This window comes from Phyllobates terribilis, unplaced genomic scaffold, assembly GCF_046119375.1.
Source record: "Phyllobates terribilis strain yellow unplaced genomic scaffold, ASM4611937v1 Scaffold_8__6_contigs__length_399053987, whole genome shotgun sequence".
In the NCBI taxonomy this organism is placed as follows: domain Eukaryota; kingdom Metazoa; phylum Chordata; class Amphibia; order Anura; family Dendrobatidae; genus Phyllobates; species Phyllobates terribilis.
In genome coordinates, this window is record NW_027362768.1 from 348,011,936 (window position 1) to 348,025,323 (window position 13,388).

A 13,388-nucleotide genomic window follows, 5' to 3' on the forward strand; every position below is an offset into this window, starting at 1 on the left:
AATTGACCTTTCAGTATATTGTTGCACACACACCATCTATTTAGCAAATGCCCTTGTTATCAACAGCAGCCTTTTAAACTCACCTGAGCTAACAGGTATGTGAGCTGGTTACTCTGCTGCGCTTAAAATTTCTTTTTTGGTTTGCTACAATGCCTTTTCTGAAACGTTGTCTCCCTCTGCTGGAACACTGACTTCTTTCATTTAATGCCTGCAGACTATAAAAGAGAAACCAACCCAAAAAGTTTGGTTGATTAGTCTGTGGCATTCTTTTAAACTGTTGCTTATGGCGGTCTCTGTGAGCTTCTCAGTGACAATCAGCCATCCAGGTATCCCGCCTGCAGTAGACGGAATGTGGCAATGGAACGCTGGCTGCGCGTGTCATAATAGGCTCTGAGCCTTTATATACCTGCGCACAGCAGCAGCCACCTTCAGTCTGCTGCTGGACAGCCAGCAGCAGCAGCAGCAGGAGAGGTAATTAATCAGCAACCCTCCTGCTAAGGGTAGACAGCTGCTCGTTCCACCCCCCCCCCCCCCGCCTTAATTGGTTCTCCTCCCTTCCAACGGTGTTGAGGCGGGTGGGAACAGCCGGGGGTTGAGGGTACTGTGCTAAAAGAGGTGGAGTTATGCAGATCTAAAACGCGTGGATTGCAGCAGCAGCAAGCCGAAAAGTGCAGGCATGTGAGGGATCTAGAGGTTGACAGCATGTCTTCTTAACGGGAGTCCAGGTGGCCATCTCCACAAATGGACTTTTCAGAATCCTTGGGTGGCACCGTAGTCGGAAACCAATTCTGGTTATCGCTTCTCGGCCTTTTGGCTAAAATCAAGTGTAGTATCTGTTCTTATCAGTTTAATATCTGATACGTCCCCTATCTGGGGACCATATATTAAATGGATTTTTAGAACAGGGAGATGGAAAAAGAGCTTGCTCTGTCCACTCCACGCATTGACCTGGTATTGCAGTATCTCCAGGACCGGTGCACCCCTTCTTTAATGCAGTTTCTAAAATCAGAAAGAATTGAATTCAATGCTTTTTGTTCATTTGGCTTGTTTGTCGGATTTTGGGATGGACTCTTTGGCTTTGCTTTTCTTCTCCTCATTGGATTTTTCATGTTAAAAGTTGCAGAAGCCAGATGACAAGCTCATTTTGGTTCAACTTCAGCAACTGTGCATTGCATTGCCATGTAATGTAATGCAATGCTATCTATCTAGCTCTCCCTCTATACTTCCTTTTGGATAAACAGACATATTAGGCAAGCATTTTGGAGCTTTCACCTAAATAACTACAGGTGGTGAGATAAGCTGCACAATATAATTGACCTTTCAGTATATTGTTGCACACACACCATCTATTTAGCAAATGCCCTTGTTATCAACAGCAGCCTTTTAAACTCACCTGAGCTAACAGGTATGTGAGCTGGTTACTCTGCTGCGCTTAAAATTTCTTTTTTGGTTTGCTACAATGCCTTTTCTGAAACGTTGTCTCCCTCTGCTGGAACACTGACTTCTTTCATTTAATGCCTGCAGACTATAAAAGAGAAACCAACCCAAAAAGTTTGGTTGATTAGTCTGTGGCATTCTTTTAAACTGTTGCTTATGGCGGTCTCTGTGAGCTTCTCAGTGACATTCAGCCATCCAGGTATCCCGCCTGCAGTAGACGGAATGTGGCAATGGAACGCTGGCTGCGCGTGTCATAATAGGCTCTGAGCCTTTATATACCTGCGCACAGCAGCAGCCACCTTCAGTCTGCTGCTGGACAGCCAGCAGCAGCAGCAGCAGGAGAGGTAATTAATCAGCAACCCTCCTGCTAAGGGTAGACAGCTGCTCGTTCCACCCCCCCCCCCCGCCTTAATTGGTTCTCCTCCCTTCCAACGGTGTTGAGGCGGGTGGGAACAGCCGGGGGTTGAGGGTACTGTGCTAAAAGAGGTGGAGTTATGCAGATCTAAAATGCGTGGATTGCAGCAGCAGCAAGCCGAAAAGTGCAGGCATGTGAGGGATCTAGAGGTTGACAGCATGTCTTCTTAACGGGAGTCCAGGTGGCCATCTCCACAAATGGACTTTTCAGAATCCTTGGGTGGCACCGTAGTCGGAAACCAATTCTGGTTATCGCTTCTCGGCCTTTTGGCTAAGATCAAGTGTAGTATCTGTTCTTATCAGTTTAATATCTGATACGTCCCCTATCTGGGGACCATATATTAAATGGATTTTTAGAACAGGGAGATGGAAAAAGAGCTTGCTCTGTCCACTCCACGCATTGACCTGGTATTGCAGTATCTCCAGGACCGGTGCACCCCTTCTTTAATGCAGTTTCTAAAATCAGAAAGAATTGAATTCAATGCTTTTTGTTCATTTGGCTTGTTTGTCGGATTTTGGGATGGACTCTTTGGCTTTGCTTTTCTTCTCCTCATTGGATTTTTCATGTTAAAAGTTGCAGAAGCCAGATGACAAGCTCATTTTGGTTCAACTTCAGCAACTGTGCATTGCATTGCCATGTAATGTAATGCAATGCTATCTATCTAGCTCTCCCTCTATACTTCCTTTTGGATAAACAGACATATTAGGCAAGCATTTTGGAGCTTTCACCTAAATAACTACAGGTGGTGAGATAAGCTGCACAATATAATTGACCTTTCAGTATATTGTTGCACACACACCATCTATTTAGCAAATGCCCTTGTTATCAACAGCAGCCTTTTAAACTCACCTGAGCTAACAGGTATGTGAGCTGGTTACTCTGCTGCGCTTAAAATTTCTTTTTTGGTTTGCTACAATGCCTTTTCTGAAACGTTGTCTCCCTCTGCTGGAACACTGACTTCTTTCATTTAATGCCTGCAGACTATAAAAGAGAAACCAACCCAAAAAGTTTGGTTGATTAGTCTGTGGCATTCTTTTAAACTGTTGCTTATGGCGGTCTCTGTGAGCTTCTCAGTGACATTCAGCCATCCAGGTATCCCGCCTGCAGTAGACGGAATGTGGCAATGGAACGCTGGCTGCGCGTGTCATAATAGGCTCTGAGCCTTTATATACCTGCGCACAGCAGCAGCCACCTTCAGTCTGCTGCTGGACAGCCAGCAGCAGCAGCAGCAGGAGAGGTAATTAATCAGCAACCCTCCTGCTAAGGGTAGACAGCTGCTCGTTCCACCCCCCCCCGCCTTAATTGGTTCTCCTCCCTTCCAACGGTGTTGAGGCGGGTGGGAACAGCCGGGGGTTGAGGGTACTGTGCTAAAAGAGGTGGAGTTATGCAGATCTAAAACGCGTGGATTGCAGCAGCAGCAGCAAGCCGAAAAGTGCAGGCATGTGAGGGATCTAGAGGTTGACAGCATGTCTTCTTAACGGGAGTCCCGGTGGCCATCTCCACAAATGGACTTTTCAGAATCCTTGGGTGGCACCGTAGTCGGAAACCAATTCTGGTTATCGCTTCTCGGCCTTTTGGCTAAGATCAAGTGTAGTATCTGTTCTTATCAGTTTAATATCTGATACGTCCCCTATCTGGGGACCATATATTAAATGGATTTTTAGAACAGGGAGATGGAAAAAGAGCTTGCTCTGTCCACTCCACGCATTGACCTGGTATTGCAGTATCTCCAGGACCGGTGCACCCCTTCTTTAATGCAGTTTCTAAAATCAGAAAGAATTGAATTCAATGCTTTTTGTTCATTTGGCTTGTTTGTCGGATTTTGGGATGGACTCTTTGGCTTTGCTTTTCTTCTCCTCATTGGATTTTTCATGTTAAAAGTTGCAGAAGCCAGATGACAAGCTCATTTTGGTTCAACTTCAGCAACTGTGCATTGCATTGCCATGTAATGTAATGCAATGCTATCTATCTAGCTCTCCCTCTATACTTCCTTTTGGATAAACAGACATATTAGGCAAGCATTTTGGAGCTTTCACCTAAATAACTACAGGTGGTGAGATAAGCTGCACAATATAATTGACCTTTCAGTATATTGTTGCACACACACCATCTATTTAGCAAATGCCCTTGTTATCAACAGCAGCCTTTTAAACTCACCTGAGCTAACAGGTATGTGAGCTGGTTACTCTGCTGCGCTTAAAATTTCTTTTTTGGTTTGCTACAATGCCTTTTCTGAAACGTTGTCTCCCTCTGCTGGAACACTGACTTCTTTCATTTAATGCCTGCAGACTATAAAAGAGAAACCAACCCAAAAAGTTTGGTTGATTAGTCTGTGGCATTCTTTTAAACTGTTGCTTATGGCGGTCTCTGTGAGCTTCTCAGTGACATTCAGCCATCCAGGTATCCCGCCTGCAGTAGACGGAATGTGGCAATGGAACGCTGGCTGCGCGTGTCATAATAGGCTCTGAGCCTTTATATACCTGCGCACAGCAGCAGCCACCTTCAGTCTGCTGCTGGACAGCCAGCAGCAGCAGCAGCAGGAGAGGTAATTAATCAGCAACCCTCCTGCTAAGGGTAGACAGCTGCTCGTTCCACCCCCCCCCCGCCTTAATTGGTTCTCCTCCCTTCCAACTGTGTTGAGGCGGGTGGGAACAGCCGGGGGTTGAGGGTACTGTGCTAAAAGAGGTGGAGTTATGCAGATCTAAAACGCGTGGATTCCAGCAGCAGCAAGCCGAAAAGTGCAGGCATGTGAGGGATCTAGAGGTTGACAGCATGTCTTCTTAACGGGAGTCCAGGTGGCCATCTCCACAAATGGACTTTTCAGAATCCTTGGGTGGCACCGTAGTCGGAAACGAATTCTGGTTATCGCTTCTCGGCCTTTTGGCTAAGATCAAGTGTAGTATCTGTTCTTATCAGTTTAATATCTGATACGTCCCCTATCTGGGGACCATATATTAAATGGATTTTTAGAACAGGGAGATGGAAAAAGAGCTTGCTCTGTCCACTCCACGCATTGACCTGGTATTGCAGTATCTCCAGGACCGGTGCACCCCTTCTTTAATGCAGTTTCTAAAATCAGAAAGAATTGAATTCAATGCTTTTTGTTCATTTGGCTTGTTTGTCGGATTTTGGGATGGACTCTTTGGCTTTGCTTTTCTTCTCCTCATTGGATTTTTCATGTTAAAAGTTGCAGAAGCCAGATGACAAGCTCATTTTGGTTCAACTTCAGCAACTGTGCATTGCATTGCCATGTAATGTAATGCAATGCTATCTATCTAGCTCTCCCTCTATACTTCCTTTTGGATAAACAGACATATTAGGCAAGCATTTTGGAGCTTTCACCTAAATAACTACAGGTGGTGAGATAAGCTGCACAATATAATTGACCTTTCAGTATATTGTTGCACACACACCATCTATTTAGCAAATGCCCTTGTTATCAACAGCAGCCTTTTAAACTCACCTGAGCTAACAGGTATGTGAGCTGGTTACTCTGCTGCGCTTAAAATTTCTTTTTTGGTTTGCTACAATGCCTTTTCTGAAACGTTGTCTCCCTCTGCTGGAACACTGACTTCTTTCATTTAATGCCTGCAGACTATAAAAGAGAAACAAACCCAAAAAGTTTGGTTGATTAGTCTGTGGCATTCTTTTAAACTGTTGCTTATGGCGGTCTCTGTGAGCTTCTCAGTGACATTCAGCCATCCAGGTATCCCGCCTGCAGTAGACGGAATGTGGCAATGGAACGCTGGCTGCGCGTGTCATAATAGGCTCTGAGCCTTTATATACCTGCGCACAGCAGCAGCCACCTTCAGTCTGCTGCTGGACAGCCAGCAGCAGCAGCAGCAGGAGAGGTAATTAATCAGCAACCCTCCTGCTAAGGGTAGACAGCTGCTCGTTCCACCCCCCCCCCCCGCCTTAATTGGTTCTCCTCCCTTCCAACGGTGTTGAGGCGGGTGGGAACAGCCGGGGGTTGAGGGTACTGTGCTAAAAGAGGTGGAGTTATGCAGATCTAAAACGCGTGGATTGCAGCAGCAGCAAGCCGAAAAGTGCAGGCATGTGAGGGATCTAGAGGTTGACAGCATGTCTTCTTAACGGGAGTCCAGGTGGCCATCTCCACAAATGGACTTTTCAGAATCCTTGGGTGGCACCGTAGTCGGAAACCAATTCTGGTTATCGCTTCTCGGCCTTTTGGCTAAGATCAAGTGTAGTATCTGTTCTTATCAGTTTAATATCTGATACGTCCCCTATCTGGGGACCATATATTAAATGGATTTTTAGAACAGGGAGATGGAAAAAGAGCTTGCTCTGTCCACTCCACGCATTGACCTGGTATTGCAGTATCTCCAGGACCGGTGCACCCCTTCTTTAATGCAGTTTCTAAAATCAGAAAGAATTGAATTCAATGCTTTTTGTTCATTTGGCTTGTTTGTCGGATTTTGGGATGGACTCTTTGGCTTTGCTTTTCTTCTCCTCATTGGATTTTTCATGTTAAAAGTTGCAGAAGCCAGATGACAAGCTCATTTTGGTTCAACTTCAGCAACTGTGCATTGCATTGCCATGTAATGTAATGCAATGCTATCTATCTAGCTCTCCCTCTATACTTCCTTTTGGATAAACAGACATATTAGGCAAGCATTTTGGAGCTTTCACCTAAATAACTACAGGTGGTGAGATAAGCTGCACAATATAATTGACCTTTCAGTATATTGTTGCACACACACCATCTATTTAGCAAATGCCCTTGTTATCAACAGCAGCCTTTTAAACTCACCTGAGCTAACAGGTATGTGAGCTGGTTACTCTGCTGCGCTTAAAATTTCTTTTTTGGTTTGCTACAATGCCTTTTCTGAAACGTTGTCTCCCTCTGCTGGAACACTGACTTCTTTCATTTAATGCCTGCAGACTATAAAAGAGAAACCAACCCAAAAAGTTTGGTTGATTAGTCTGTGGCATTCTTTTAAACTGTTGCTTATGGCGGTCTCTGTGAGCTTCTCAGTGACATTCAGCCATCCAGGTATCCCGCCTGCAGTAGACGGAATGTGGCAATGGAACGCTGGCTGCGCGTGTCATAATAGGCTCTGAGCCTTTATATACCTGCGCACAGCAGCAGCCACCTTCAGTCTGCTGCTGGACAGCCAGCAGCAGCAGCAGCAGGAGAGGTAATTAATCAGCAACCCTCCTGCTAAGGGTAGACAGCTGCTCGTTCCACCCCCCCCCCCCCGCCTTAATTGGTTCTCCTCCCTTCCAACGGTGTTGAGGCGGGTGGGAACAGCCGGGGGTTGAGGGTACTGTGCTAAAAGAGGTGGAGTTATGCAGATCTAAAACGCGTGGATTGCAGCAGCAGCAAGCCGAAAAGTGCAGGCATGTGAGGGATCTAGAGGTTGACAGCATGTCTTCTTAACGGGAGTCCAGGTGGCCATCTCCACAAATGGACTTTTCAGAATCCTTGGGTGGCACCGTAGTCGGAAACCAATTCTGGTTATCGCTTCTCGGCCTTTTGGCTAAGATCAAGTGTAGTATCTGTTCTTATCAGTTTAATATCTGATACGTCCCCTATCTGGGGACCATATATTAAATGGATTTTTAGAACAGGGAGATGGAAAAAGAGCTTGCTCTGTCCACTCCACGCATTGACCTGGTATTGCAGTATCTCCAGGACCGGTGCACCCCTTCTTTAATGCAGTTTCTAAAATCAGAAAGAATTGAATTCAATGCTTTTTGTTCATTTGGCTTGTTTGTCGGATTTTGGGATGGACTCTTTGGCTTTGCTTTTCTTCTCCTCATTGGATTTTTCATGTTAAAAGTTGCAGAAGCCAGATGACAAGCTCATTTTGGTTCAACTTCAGCAACTGTGCATTGCATTGCCATGTAATGTAATGCAATGCTATCTATCTAGCTCTCCCTCTATACTTCCTTTTGGATAAACAGACATATTAGGCAAGCATTTTGGAGCTTTCACCTAAATAACTACAGGTGGTGAGATAAGCTGCACAATATAATTGACCTTTCAGTATATTGTTGCACACACACCATCTATTTAGCAAATGCCCTTGTTATCAACAGCAGCCTTTTAAACTCACCTGAGCTAACAGGTATGTGAGCTGGTTACTCTGCTGCGCTTAAAATTTCTTTTTTGGTTTGCTACAATGCCTTTTCTGAAACGTTGTCTCCCTCTGCTGGAACACTGACTTCTTTCATTTAATGCCTGCAGACTATAAAAGAGAAACCAACCCAAAAAGTTTGGTTGATTAGTCTGTGGCATTCTTTTAAACTGTTGCTTATGGCGGTCTCTGTGAGCTTCTCAGTGACATTCAGCCATCCAGGTATCCCGCCTGCAGTAGACGGAATGTGGCAATGGAACGCTGGCTGCGCGTGTCATAATAGGCTCTGAGCCTTTATATACCTGCGCACAGCAGCAGCCACCTTCAGTCTGCTGCTGGACAGCCAGCAGCAGCAGCAGCAGCAGCAGGAGAGGTAATTAATCAGCAACCCTCCTGCTAAGGGTAGACAGCTGCTCGTTCCACCCCCCCCCCGCCTTAATTGGTTCTCCTCCCTTCCAACGGTGTTGAGGCGGGTGGGAACAGCCGGGGGTTGAGGGTACTGTGCTAAAAGAGGTGGAGTTATGCAGATCTAAAACGCGTGGATTGCAGCAGCAGCAAGCCGAAAAGTGCAGGCATGTGAGGGATCTAGAGGTTGACAGCATGTCTTCTTAACGGGAGTCCAGGTGGCCATCTCCACAAATGGACTTTTCAGAATCCTTGGGTGGCACCGTAGTCGGAAACCAATTCTGGTTATCGCTTCTCGGCCTTTTGGCTAAGATCAAGTGTAGTATCTGTTCTTATCAGTTTAATATCTGATACGTCCCCTATCTGGGGACCATATATTAAATGGATTTTTAGAACAGGGAGATGGAAAAAGAGCTTGCTCTGTCCACTCCACGCATTGACCTGGTATTGCAGTATCTCCAGGACCGGTGCACCCCTTCTTTAATGCAGTTTCTAAAATCAGAAAGAATTGAATTCAATGCTTTTTGTTCATTTGGCTTGTTTGTCGGATTTTGGGATGGACTCTTTGGCTTTGCTTTTCTTCTCCTCATTGGATTTTTCATGTTAAAAGTTGCAGAAGCCAGATGACAAGCTCATTTTGGTTCAACTTCAGGAACTGTGCATTGCATTGCCATGTAATGTAATGCAATGCTATCTATCTAGCTCTCCCTCTATACTTCCTTTTGGATAAACAGACATATTAGGCAAGCATTTTGGAGCTTTCACCTAAATAACTACAGGTGGTGAGATAAGCTGCACAATATAATTGACCTTTCAGTATATTGTTGCACACACACCATCTATTTAGCAAATGCCCTTGTTATCAACAGCAGCCTTTTAAACTCACCTGAGCTAACAGGTATGTGAGCTGGTTACTCTGCTGCGCTTAAAATTTCTTTTTTGGTTTGCTACAATGCCTTTTCTGAAACGTTGTCTCCCTCTGCTGGAACACTGACTTCTTTCATTTAATGCCTGCAGACTATAAAAGAGAAACCAACCCAAAAAGTTTGGTTGATTAGTCTGTGGCATTCTTTTAAACTGTTGCTTATGGCGGTCTCTGTGAGCTTCTCAGTGACATTCAGCCATCCAGGTATCCCGCCTGCAGTAGACGGAATGTGGCAATGGAACGCTGGCTGCGCGTGTCATAATAGGCTCTGAGCCTTTATATACCTGCGCACAGCAGCAGCCACCTTCAGTCTGCTGCTGGACAGCCAGCAGCAGCAGCAGCAGGAGAGGTAATTAATCAGCAACCCTCCTGCTAAGGGTAGACAGCTGCTCGTTCCACCCCCCCCCCCGCCTTAATTGGTTCTCCTCCCTTCCAACGGTGTTGAGGCGGGTGGGAACAGCCGGGGGTTGAGGGTACTGTGCTAAAAGAGGTGGAGTTATGCAGATCTAAAACGCGTGGATTGCAGCAGCAGCAAGCCGAAAAGTGCAGGCATGTGAGGGATCTAGAGGTTGACAGCATGTCTTCTTAACGGGAGTCCAGGTGGCCATCTCCACAAATGGACTTTTCAGAATCCTTGGGTGGCACCGTAGTCGGAAACCAATTCTGGTTATCGCTTCTCGGCCTTTTGGCTAAGATCAAGTGTAGTATCTGTTCTTATCAGTTTAATATCTGATACGTCCCCTATCTGGGGACCATATATTAAATGGATTTTTAGAACAGGAAGATGGAAAAAGAGCTTGCTCTGTCCACTCCACGCATTGACCTGGTATTGCAGTATCTCCAGGACCGGTGCACCCCTTCTTTAATGCAGTTTCTAAAATCAGAAAGAATTGAATTCAATGCTTTTTGTTCATTTGGCTTGTTTGTCGGATTTTGGGATGGACTCTTTGGCTTTGCTTTTCTTCTCCTCATTGGATTTTTCATGTTAAAAGTTGCAGAAGCCAGATGACAAGCTCATTTTGGTTCAACTTCAGGAACTGTGCATTGCATTGCCATGTAATGTAATGCAATGCTATCTATCTAGCTCTCCCTCTATACTTCCTTTTGGATAAACAGACATATTAGGCAAGCATTTTGGAGCTTTCACCTAAATAACTACAGGTGGTGAGATAAGCTGCACAATATAATTGACCTTTCAGTATATTGTTGCACACACACCATCTATTTAGCAAATGCCCTTGTTATCAACAGCAGCCTTTTAAACTCACCTGAGCTAACAGGTATGTGAGCTGGTTACTCTGCTGCGCTTAAAATTTCTTTTTTGGTTTGCTACAATGCCTTTTCTGAAACGTTGTCTCCCTCTGCTGGAACACTGACTTCTTTCATTTAATGCCTGCAGACTATAAAAGAGAAACCAACCCAAAAAGTTTGGTTGATTAGTCTGTGGCATTCTTTTAAACTGTTGCTTATGGCGGTCTCTGTGAGCTTCTCAGTGACATTCAGCCATCCAGGTATCCCGCCTGCAGTAGACGGAATGTGGCAATGGAACGCTGGCTGCGCGTGTCATAATAGGCTCTGAGCCTTTATATACCTGCGCACAGCAGCAGCCACCTTCAGTCTGCTGCTGGACAGCCAGCAGCAGCAGCAGCAGGAGAGGTAATTAATCAGCAACCCTCCTGCTAAGGGTAGACAGCTGCTCGTTCCACCCTCCCCCCCCCCCGCCTTAATTGGTTCTCCTCCCTTCCAACGGTGTTGAGGCGGGTGGGAACAGCCGGGGGTTGAGGGTACTGTGCTAAAAGAGGTGGAGTTATGCAGATCTAAAACGCGTGGATTGCAGCAGCAGCAAGCCGAAAAGTGCAGGCATGTGAGGGATCTAGAGGTTGACAGCATGTCTTCTTAACGGGAGTCCAGGTGGCCATCTCCACAAATGGACTTTTCAGAATCCTTGGGTGGCACCGTAGTCGGAAACCAATTCTGGTTATCGCTTCTCGGCCTTTTGGCTAAGATCAAGTGTAGTATCTGTTCTTATCAGTTTAATATCTGATACGTCCCCTATCTGGGGACCATATATTAAATGGATTTTTAGAACAGGGAGATGGAAAAAGAGCTTGCTCTGTCCACTCCACGCATTGACCTGGTATTGCAGTATCTCCAGGACCGGTGCACCCCTTCTTTAATGCAGTTTCTAAAATCAGAAAGAATTGAATTCAATGCTTTTTGTTCATTTGGCTTGTTTGTCGGATTTTGGGATGGACTCTTTGGCTTTGCTTTTCTTCTCCTCATTGGATTTTTCATGTTAAAAGTTGCAGAAGCCAGATGACAAGCTCATTTTGGTTCAACTTCAGGAACTGTGCATTGCATTGCCATGTAATGTAATGCAATGCTATCTATCTAGCTCTCCCTCTATACTTCCTTTTGGATAAACAGACATATTAGGCAAGCATTTTGGAGCTTTCACCTAAATAACTACAGGTGGTGAGATAAGCTGCACAATATAATTGACCTTTCAGTATATTGTTGCACACACACCATCTATTTAGCAAATGCCCTTGTTATCAACAGCAGCCTTTTAAACTCACCTGAGCTAACAGGTATGTGAGCTGGTTACTCTGCTGCGCTTAAAATTTCTTTTTTGGTTTGCTACAATGCCTTTTCTGAAACGTTGTCTCCCTCTGCTGGAACACTGACTTCTTTCATTTAATGCCTGCAGACTATAAAAGAGAAACCAACCCAAAAAGTTTGGTTGATTAGTCTGTGGCATTCTTTTAAACTGTTGCTTATGGCGGTCTCTGTGAGCTTCTCAGTGACATTCAGCCATCCAGGTATCCCGCCTGCAGTAGACGGAATGTGGCAATGGAACGCTGGCTGCGCGTGTCATAATAGGCTCTGAGCCTTTATATACCTGCGCACAGCAGCAGCCACCTTCAGTCTGCTGCTGGACAGCCAGCAGCAGCAGCAGCAGGAGAGGTAATTAATCAGCAACCCTCCTGCTAAGGGTAGACAGCTGCTCGTTCCACCCCCCCCCCCCCCCGCCTTAATTGGTTCTCCTCCCTTCCAACGGTGTTGAGGCGGGTGGGAACAGCCGGGGGTTGAGGGTACTGTGCTAAAAGAGGTGGAGTTATGCAGATCTAAAACGCGTGGATTGCAGCAGCAGCAAGCCGAAAAGTGCAGGCATGTGAGGGATCTAGAGGTTGACAGCATGTCTTCTTAACGGGAGTCCAGGTGGCCATCTCCACAAATGGACTTTTCAGAATCCTTGGGTGGCACCGTAGTCGGAAACCAATTCTGGTTATCGCTTCTCGGCCTTTTGGCTAAGATCAAGTGTAGTATCTGTTCTTATCAGTTTAATATCTGATACGTCCCCTATCTGGGGACCATATATTAAATGGATTTTTAGAACAGGGAGATGGAAAAAGAGCTTGCTCTGTCCACTCCACGCATTGACCTGGTATTGCAGTATCTCCAGGACCGGTGCACCCCTTCTTTAATGCAGTTTCTAAAATCAGAAAGAATTGAATTCAATGCTTTTTGTTCATTTGGCTTGTTTGTCGGATTTTGGGATGGACTCTTTGGCTTTGCTTTTCTTCTCCTCATTGGATTTTTCATGTTAAAAGTTGCAGAAGCCAGATGACAAGCTCATTTTGGTTCAACTTCAGCAACTGTGCATTGCATTGCCATGTAATGTAATGCAATGCTATCTATCTAGCTCTCCCGCTATACTTCCTTTTGGATAAACAGACATATTAGGCAAGCATTTTGGAGCTTTCACCTAAATAACTACAGGTGGTGAGATAAGCTGCACAACATAATTGACCTTTCAGTATATTGTTGCACACACACCATCTATTTAGCAAATGCCCTTGTTATCAACAGCAGCCTTTTAAATTCACCTGAGCTAACAGGTATGTGAGCTGGTTACTCTGCTGCGCTTAAAATTTCTTTTTTGGTTTGCTACAATGCCTTTTCTGAAACGTTGTCTCCCTCTGCTGGAACACTGACTTCTTTCATTTAATGCCTGCAGACTATAAAAGAGAAACCAACCCAAAAAGTTTGGTTGATTAGTCTGTGGCATTCTTTTAAACTGTTGCTTATGGCGGTCTCTGTG

At 45.3% G+C, this 13,388-nt stretch overlaps 10 non-coding genes across 10 annotated transcripts; all 10 read left to right on the forward strand.

Annotated features, from left to right (window-relative positions):
• The first annotated feature begins 794 nt into the window (after positions 1-794).
• On the forward strand, positions 795-985 carry LOC141159992 (U2 spliceosomal RNA). Its single transcript, XR_012249983.1, has one exon. It is a non-coding gene; the product is annotated as a U2 spliceosomal RNA (small nuclear RNA).
• A 1,117-nt stretch (positions 986-2,102) lies between these two features.
• Positions 2,103-2,293, forward strand: LOC141158822 (U2 spliceosomal RNA). The gene has a single exon (XR_012248843.1). It is a non-coding gene; the product is annotated as a U2 spliceosomal RNA (small nuclear RNA).
• Positions 2,294-3,410: 1,117 nt separating this feature from the next.
• LOC141158823 (U2 spliceosomal RNA) lies at positions 3,411-3,601 on the forward strand. Its single transcript, XR_012248844.1, has one exon. It is a non-coding gene; the product is annotated as a U2 spliceosomal RNA (small nuclear RNA).
• Positions 3,602-4,716: 1,115 nt separating this feature from the next.
• On the forward strand, positions 4,717-4,907 carry LOC141158824 (U2 spliceosomal RNA). Its single transcript, XR_012248845.1, has one exon. It is a non-coding gene; the product is annotated as a U2 spliceosomal RNA (small nuclear RNA).
• Positions 4,908-6,024: 1,117 nt separating this feature from the next.
• On the forward strand, positions 6,025-6,215 carry LOC141158826 (U2 spliceosomal RNA). Its single transcript, XR_012248847.1, has one exon. It is a non-coding gene; the product is annotated as a U2 spliceosomal RNA (small nuclear RNA).
• A 1,118-nt stretch (positions 6,216-7,333) lies between these two features.
• Positions 7,334-7,524, forward strand: LOC141158827 (U2 spliceosomal RNA). Its single transcript, XR_012248848.1, has one exon. It is a non-coding gene; the product is annotated as a U2 spliceosomal RNA (small nuclear RNA).
• Positions 7,525-8,645: 1,121 nt separating this feature from the next.
• Positions 8,646-8,836, forward strand: LOC141158828 (U2 spliceosomal RNA). The gene has a single exon (XR_012248849.1). It is a non-coding gene; the product is annotated as a U2 spliceosomal RNA (small nuclear RNA).
• A 1,116-nt stretch (positions 8,837-9,952) lies between these two features.
• LOC141159817 (U2 spliceosomal RNA) lies at positions 9,953-10,143 on the forward strand. Its single transcript, XR_012249813.1, has one exon. It is a non-coding gene; the product is annotated as a U2 spliceosomal RNA (small nuclear RNA).
• Positions 10,144-11,263: 1,120 nt separating this feature from the next.
• On the forward strand, positions 11,264-11,454 carry LOC141158829 (U2 spliceosomal RNA). Its single transcript, XR_012248850.1, has one exon. It is a non-coding gene; the product is annotated as a U2 spliceosomal RNA (small nuclear RNA).
• A 1,120-nt stretch (positions 11,455-12,574) lies between these two features.
• LOC141158830 (U2 spliceosomal RNA) lies at positions 12,575-12,765 on the forward strand. The gene has a single exon (XR_012248851.1). It is a non-coding gene; the product is annotated as a U2 spliceosomal RNA (small nuclear RNA).
• The last annotated feature ends 623 nt before the right edge of the window (positions 12,766-13,388 follow it).